Genomic DNA, 9,043 nt, shown 5'->3' on the forward strand with positions numbered 1-9,043 from the left:
CAGTTTGCATATTACCCTTTTATTATATAGGATAGAGGCCTGATGCATGGGTGGGGGCTGGCTGGTTTGCCCTGAAGGGTGTCTCAGATCAGGGTGGGGGTCCTGCTGGGGTGCCTGGCCAGCCTGGGTGAGAGGCTGAGGCCCGTTATCAGGCTGGCCACAGCCCCTTCAAGGTGGGGGGGTACTGCTGAGGTGCCTGGCCAGTCTGGGTTTGGGGCTGATGGCTGTTTTCAGGCTGTCCAAGCCCCCCAAGGGGGACCCTCACCCATGAGGGTGTGGCCAGCCTGGGTTAGTGGCTGATGGCTGTTTGCAGGCTGGCCAAGCCCCCCAGTTGGGACCCTCAATCCATGAGGGTGTGGCCATCCTGGGTGAGGGGCTGATGGCTGGTTGAAGGCTGGCTATGGCCCCCAGCCTCCCAAGCTCCCAGTGGAGGCTGGCTACAAGCAGGTATCTGGGTTTTATTTATCTTCTATAATTGAAACTTTGTTGCCTTGAGCAGAGGCCACATCCGGCCATGGCAGGCAGGAAGCTTGGCTTCCTCCATCGCAGTGGCAACCACACCTCCTCCTTGCTCCAGCTCTGTGGCTGCCAGCTGCCATCTTGTTTGGGTTAATTTGCATATAGTCACTCTGGTTGGCTAGTGGGCATGGCTTGGGGCATAGCGGAGGCTCCAGCTCTTGGCTGCCAGCTGCCATCTTGTTTGGGTTAATTTGCATATAGTCACTCTGGTTGGCTAGTGGGCATGGCTTGGGGCATAGCGGAGGTGCAGTTAATTTGTATGTTTCTCTTTTATTAGATTAGATAGAGGTCTGATGCATGGGTGGGGGCCAGCTGGTTTGCCCTGAAAGGAGTTCCGGATCAGGGTGGGGGTTTCTCTGGGATTCCTGGCCAGCCTGAGTGAGGGGCTGAGGGCCATTTTCAGACTGGCCACACCCCCTTCAGGGTGGGGGTCCCCACTGGGGTGCCTTGCCAGCCTGGATGAGGGGCTGATGGCTGTTTGCAGGTGGCCACATCCCCCGGCGATCCAAACTCCCAGCTTCCCCTTTGTTTTTAGCGCCTCCTTGAGCGGAGGCCAGGGCGGGCTTGAAGCAGGTATCTGGGATTTATTTATCTTCTATAATTGAAATTTTGTAGCCTTGAGCGGAGCCCAGGGCCAGCCAGGGCAGGCTGGAAGCTTGGCTTCCTCCATCGCCGGGGGCAACCCAAGCCTCCTGCTCACTCCAGCTCCATGGCTGCCACCATCTTAGTTGGGTTAATTTGCATACTTGTTCCTGATTGGCTGGTGGGTGTAGCGGAGTGGCAGAGTGATGTTTAATTTACATGTTTCTCTTTTATTAGTGTAGGTTTTTATATTTTTTTGATTAAAGTATTACATATGTCTCATTTTCCCCCATTGGCCTCTCCCCGACCACCCCACCACCCCCACCCCAGCACAAACCCTCACACCCCTGGTGTCCATTGGTTATGTTTATATGCCTGCATACAAGTCCTTTGCTTCATCTCTACCCCTCCTCTCCACCGTCCCCTGCCTTCCTTTTGAGGTTTGACAGTCTGATCGATGCTTCTCTGTCTCTGCATCTATTTTTGCTCATCAGGTTATGTTGTTCATTATATTCCATAAACGAGTGAAATCATGTGATATTTATCTGTCTCCAAATGGCTTATTTCACTTAGCATAATGTTCTCAAGGTCCATCCATGCTTTTGCAAATGGTAGGAGTTCCTTCTTTATTACAGCAGCATAGTATTCCATTGTGAAGATGTTCCACAGTTTTTTAATCCACTCATCTGCTGATGGGCACTTAAGCTGTTTTCAAATCTTAGCTATGGTGAATTGTGCTGCTATTAACACAGGGGTGCATATATACTTATTGATTGATGTTTCTGATTTCTTGGGATATACTCCTGGAAATGGGATTACTAGGTCAAATGGTAGTTCCATTTTTAATTTTTTGAGGAAACTCCATACTGTTCTACACAGTGGCTGCACCAGTCTGCATTCTCATCAGCAGTGCATGATGGTTCCTTTTTTTCTGCACATCCTCACAAGCACTTGTAATTTGTTGATTTATGGATGATAGCCATTCTGGCAGGTGTGAGATGGTACCTCATTGTCATTTTGATTTGCACATCTCAGATGATTAGTGACTGAGCATTTTTTCACGTCTTTTAGCCTCTATGTCCTCTTTTGAAAGGTGTCTATTTAAGTCCTTTGCCCATTTTTTTAAATTGGATTGTTTATCTTCCTTTTTTAAAGTTGTATGAGTTCCTTATAAATTTTGGATATTAAACCCTTATCAGAGATAACATTGGTAAATATGTTCTCCCAAGCAGTGGGCTTTCTTGTTGTTTTGTTGATGGTTTCTTTTGCAGAGCTTTTTATTTGGATGTAGTCATATTTCTTTATTTTTTCCTTAGTTTTCATTGTCCTAGGAGATGTATTGGGAAAGATATTGCTACAGCATATGTCTGATATTTTGCTGTTTGTGGATTTCTCTAAGATTTTTATGGATTCCCATCTTACATTTAAGTCGTTTATCCATCTTGAGTTTATTTTTGTGTATGGTTTAAGTTGGTGGTCTAGTTTAATTTTTTTGCATGTATCTGTTCAATTTTCCAACACCATTTATTGAAGAGACTGTGTTGACTCCATTGTATGCTTTTGCTTCCTTTGTCTAATATTAACTGAGCATAGTTGCTTGGGTTCATTTCTTGGTTATCTATTCTGTTCCATTGGTTTTTATGTCTGCTCTTTTGCCATTACCAGGCAGTTTTGAGGACAGTGGCTACATAATATAGCTCTATATCTGGTATTGAGATCCCTCCTATTTTGTTCTTCTTTCTCAGGATTACTGTGAATCTTTGTGGTCTTTTTTTTATTCCATATGAATTTTTGGAGAGTTTGTTCTAGGTCTGTGAAATATGCCATTGATATTTTAATGGGGAGTGCTTTGAATCTATGGATTGCTTTGGGTAGTAAGGGCATTTTAATGATGTTGATTCTACCAATCCATGAACATGGTATATTCTTCCATTTGTTTATATCTTCCTCCATGTCTTTTTTCAATGTCCTGTAGTTTTCTGAGTAGAGGTTTTTACCTCTTTAGTTAAGTTTATTCCTATGTATCTTAATTTTTTTTTTGTTGCAATGGTGAATGGGATTGCTTTTTAATCTCTTTTTCTGTAAGTTTACTATTTGTATAAAAATGCTATAGATTTATGGGTGCTAATTTTGTATCCTGCTACATTGCTCAATTCATTTATTAAGTCCAAAAAGTTTTGATGGAGTCTTTGGGGTTTTCTATGTGCAATATCATGCCATCTGCGAATAATGACAGTTTTACATCTTATTTTCCAATTTGGATGCCTTTTAGTTCTTTTTTCTTGCCTGATCCTCATGGCTAGCATTTCCAGTACTATGTCAAACAGGAGTGGTGAGAGTGGGGATCCTTGTCTTGTTCTTGTTCTTAGGTGAAATGATTTTAGTTTATGCCTATTGAGTATGTTGGCTGGGGGTTTGTCATATAAGGCTTTTATTATGTTGAGGTATGATTTCTCTATTCCCAATTTGCTGAGGGTTTTATGAAAAAGGGTGTTGGATTTTTCTCAAATCCTTTTTCTGTATCAATTGATATGACTATATGATTTTTATCTCTCAATTTGTTTATGTGATGTATCACGTTTATTGATTAGTCTATTGTACCATCCTTCTACCTTCTATCCCCAGAATAAATCCCATTTGGTCATGGTGTATGATCTCTCTACTATAATGCTGGATCCAATTTGCTAGAATTTTTTTGAGGATTTTAGCATCTATGTTCATGGGGAATATTGGCCTGTAATTCTCTTTCTTTGTAGTGTCTTTATTTGGTTTTGGGATTAGTGTAGTGTTGGCTTCATAGAATGTGCTTGGAAGTATTCCTTCCTCTTGAATTTTTTTGGAATAGCCTGAGGAGAATAGGTTTTAGTTCTTCTTTGAATGTTTGATAATGCTCCCCTGTGAAGCCATCTGGCCCTGGGCTTTTATTTGCTGGAAGTTTTTTTTTTATGATTGCTTCAATTTCCTCCATGTTATTGGCCTATTTAAATTTTTTTTATTCTTTCTGATTGAGTTTTGGAAGGTTGTATTTTCCTAGTACTATATCCATTTCTTCTAGGTTGTCTAGTTTGTTATAATAGAGTTCTTAATAGTATTTTTTTACAACCCATTTTATTCCTTTGGAGTCTGTTATTATTTTGCCTCTTTAATTTCTGATTTTTTTAAATTTGGGTTCTCTCTATTTGCTTCTTGGTGAGCCTGGCTAGAGATTCATCAATCTTGTTTATCCTTTCAAAAAACCAGCTCAGTTTTATTGATCTTTTTTTTTTTTTTTTTTTTGGTCTCTATTTCATTTATTTCTGCTCTGATCTTTATTATCTCCTGCTGCTCACTCTTGGATTTTCTTGTTGCTCTCTTTCTCATTCTTTAAGATGTAGAGTTATATAATTTATTACCAGTTTTTCTTGTTTTTTTGAGGTAGGACAAAATGCTATGAACTTCCCTCTCAGGACTACTTTCACAATGTCTGGAAATGAGTGACAATCATTTCCAGGATGTTTTTAATTTCTTCTTTGATCTCTTTGATAAACCAATTATTGTTTAATAGCATGTTCTTCAGCCTCCAAGTGTTTGAAGTTTTTTGATTGTTTTCATTGTAGTTGGTTTCTAATATTATGCCATTGTGATCTGAGAAGGTGCTTGATATAATTTCAATCTTCTAGAATTTGGAGAGACTTTGCCTGTGACCCAAAATGTAGTCTACCTTTGAAAATGTCCCATGTGCACTTGAGAGGAATGTATGTTCCATAGGTTTGGGGTAAAATGTTCTGGAGATGTTAATTAAGTCTATATGATCTAGTAAGTGATTTAGGATTGCTGTTTCTTTGCTGATATTTTGTCTAGATGATGTATCCAGTGATGTCAGTGGATTATTAAAGTCCCGTACTATGATTATGATTGTATTATTTTCTATCTTTCCCTTGATATCTTCCATAAGTTTTTTAAAATATATTTGGATGTTCTTGCATTGGGTGTAATATTTTTACCAGAGTTATATCCTCTTGTTTTTTTTTATCCTTTTAGTATTATGAAGTGGCCTTCCTTATCTCTTGTTATGGTCTTCACTTTGAGGTTTTTTTGTTAGATATAATTATTGCTACCCTAGCTTTTTTCTTCATTTCCATTTGCCTGAAAAATATTTTTCCATCCCTTCACTTTCAGTCTGTCAGAGTCCCTTGTTTTCAGTTGGATCTCTTGTAGACAGCATATATATGAATCATGTTTTCTTATCCATTCATCCACTCAATGTCTTTTGATTAGAGCATTTAGTCTATTTACATTTAAGGTTATTATTCATAGGTACTTGTTTGTAGCCATTTTTTGTGTGTGTCTGTGTTTCTTCTTCCCTTTTTATTTCTTCTTTTACAACAGTAACTTTAGTATTTCTTACATTGCTGGTTTTGTAGTGATAAACTCCCCTAGCCTTTTTTTGTCTGTGAAACTCCTGATTTCCCCTTCAATTTTGAATAATAGCCTTGCTTGATCAAGCATTCTTGGATTAAGTCCCTTGCTTTGCATCACTTTGTATACTTACTTCCATTCCTTTTTAGCCTGTTGTGTTTCTATTGAAAATCATTTGATAATCTAATGGGAGATCCCTTGGAGGTAACTCTGTCTCTCTCTTGCAGCCTTTAAGATACTCTCTTTGTCATTAACGTTTGCAAAGTAATTACGATGTGTCTTGGTGTGGGTCTTTTTGGGTTCATCTTGTTTGGGAATCTCTGTACTTGTGTGACATTTTTATTCCCAAAACCAGGGAAGTTTTCTGACATTGTTTCTTCAAATAAGTTTTCTAATCCTTCATCCTCTTTTTGTAATTCTGGTTCCCCTATTATATATATTTTGCTTTGTTTCATGTTGTTGCAAAATGCCTTTAGGCTCTTGTGCTTTTTAATTTTTTTCTCCAATTGCAGTTCAGATTGGGTATGTTTTATTGCCCTGTCTTCTAATTCGCTAATTTGGTCTTCTGCTTCATTTATTCTACTGTTGAAACCTTCCATAATGTTTTTATTGTAGTAATATCATTCTTTATTTCCTCTTGATTTTTACAGAAGTTGTAGATTTTCTCATCCATCCAGTTTATTAACTGTATGACCCTTATTCTTTTTCTGACATATTGCATGCCTCTGCTTCAATTAGTTCCTTTTCTGGTGATTCCTCCTTTCCATTTTGGGTTGTTCTTTGTCTCTCCATATTTGCTGTCACTGAAGGATCTAGGTGTCGAGTCACATGGGGCTTGTGACTGTAGTGGCGAGCTTAGAGGTGGGTCACAAGGTCACCAGTCCTGGGGTCGAATGGGGCAGGCTTGGCAGTGGCCTGCATGATCACCAGGCCCAGGGTTGATGCTGCATGTTTGGCAGTAGGTTATGTGGTCATGGTGCCTAGGATCTATGCTTTGGGCTTGGCAGCAGGTCACTCAGTCACCAGGCCCAGGACTGAAGTGAAGGGTTTTGAGATGGGTTGCATGTTTGCTGTGCCTCAGGTTGATGCCTTGCACAAGGCACCTGGTTGTTGAAGCAGCAGTCTTGGCAGCAGTTCATGTGGACGTGGCACCCAGGGTTGATGTGTCGGGCTTGGTGGCGGCTTGTGCAGTCATCAGGCCTGGGGTTGAAGTGGCAGGATTGGTGGCCAATTGAGAGGTCGCAGCACCTGGGGTTGGTGTGTTAGGCTTGGTGGCCGCTCATGTGATTGTCACACCTGGGGCTAAAGTGTCCAGCTGGCAGGAGGAGAGCGCACTTCAGGAACTCACAGGAGCCTGTGGCCAGGGAGGCTGGAGTCTCAGTTTCTGTGGGTCTGCAGTTGAGGCAGCAGGTTCCTGGCCAGAGTGGTTGTAGGGTCCTGGGTGGTGTCTCAGGGTACCCTGGATGGTGGTGAGGCTGGGCTCCTAGTCACAGCAGCTCTCCCCTTCAAGATGGCATGGTCTCTTTGGCAGATCCAGCCCCCCAGAAATGATTGCAGTGGGAACAGAGGCTGCCCATCTAGGCAAGCCCTGTCCACCAGCCCCCAAAAGTGCTGTGTGATCTAACTTTCTCTCTCTCTCTCTCTTACACCAAATGTCCACACATTCCCCTTTCACTCCCCACTCACTCACACTCTCCCCTTCACTGCCATCCTGCCGGCCACCATATTCTGAATCCTCTACAGTTTAGATTGTTATGTGCCCAGAATAAAATGTAAAGGCTTATATTTAAAAAAGTAGGAGGAATCACTCTAATGGATTTTAAGAACTATTATAGAGGTAAAGTTATCAAAACTGTGTGGTATTAGTTAAGGTATAAACATAAAGATCAATGAAACAGAATACATGACTCAAAAATAGATTACAACATAAGACAATATCAAAATGTCACATTGTATATAATATCATGTATATAACATTTTCAAAATGACATCACTATAGAGATGGTGAACAGATAGAAGAATTGCAAGGTTTTGGGGGTGGGGAAAAAGGTGGGTGTGATTAAAAAAGAGTATCATCTCAGATGTCTTTGTGGTGATGGAAATTTCTCTATCTTGATTGCTCTGGCAGTTACATAAATTTGTGCATGGAATAAATGGACATAGAACTGAACACATACATTGTACCAATATACACCTCCTGATTTTTATATTGTACTATAATTATGAAAAATGCAACCATTATGGTACATAGAGAATTTCTATAACCTTTGAAATTCCTTATGGATTTATAATTATTTTAAAATAAAATAAAAAATAAAACAAAATATTCCAGTGAGACATAACTTTTTAAAAGAAAGAAAAATAATAAAGAAATTCAGGTAGAACCAGTACATATTTAATTATATTAAATCACCAGAAGTAAACTCAAATACATTGCAAGATAATTGTATTTTGCTTTGCACACAGAAAAGAAATGAAAAAAGGGGGGAGGGGTCTCAATTCTGACCTTATCAAAATGAGATAGAAGACAAAAGGTAGTTTCCTTGCAAATATTGAAGATATGATTAATTTCTTTTTCAGCTTAATGATCTTAGGAAACATAATTTATGCTTAGATATGAGTCTTTTGTGGTTATCTTTAACCTGACAATCAGCTGAATATGAACCTGCACTCTTCATATAACAGCTTCAGCTCGTTTGGTTCCATGTCTTGCATTCCTGTGACAAATAAATAAAACAAAATAATTAATAATAAGTGAAGTAAAATTCACTAACAAGGGATTGCTAGAATCTCTTGATTTTTAAAATATAGCTACATATTCATAAGTATGTTATGGTTCTCAGTTCACATAGGTTAATGGAAGGAACTTATATTCTATATGAACGTATTTACATCCTCACATTGGCCTTCATAATTTTAATTACAGGTAACTAGTGAGCTACTCTTGCAGTGGAGTCTTTCACTTTGCCTTTTTTCTGCTACCACAGATACCTCTATTACTTTAGTTATCTTTTGCTATGCATGCTAATAAACCTTCCCTTCTATATCTGAATATTTTAATTTGAATGTTAATATCAGTCTTATTAAAGCTGTTGAGTATAATTTAAAAATCCATATTACATTGGGGCTATATGTTGTTTTTAATCTCTCAGATCAGAAAAATTTTAGGTATTTTTAATGAAATGTGATTTTAAAAATGTGATCAGTGAATAATTATTTTAAATATAAACTAATAAAAGAAACATACTTGAGTTCATTTCTGTATTAGGATTCTGAATTGCTGTCTTAATATCAAGTTTTTTGAGATTTTTCATTTTGACATTTCCATGACAGTAAACCAATAAGTAGGAAGATATGACATTTTGATGCAGTTATCTTGATTCAATTGTTTTGCTCTAGTACATTTTGAAGCAGACTTAAAACATCAAACCACTCAGCTTTGTTCTTAAATAAAGATTACCATATTCAATTTGAAATAGAAAATCTTACCCCATACCCTGAACTTTCTTTGCCCTAAAATTGGACATGGTTTAGGACCATGTGG

Source organism: Myotis brandtii, unplaced genomic scaffold, assembly GCF_000412655.1.
Source record: "Myotis brandtii unplaced genomic scaffold, ASM41265v1 scaffold370, whole genome shotgun sequence".
Lineage (NCBI taxonomy): Eukaryota > Metazoa > Chordata > Mammalia > Chiroptera > Vespertilionidae > Myotis > Myotis brandtii.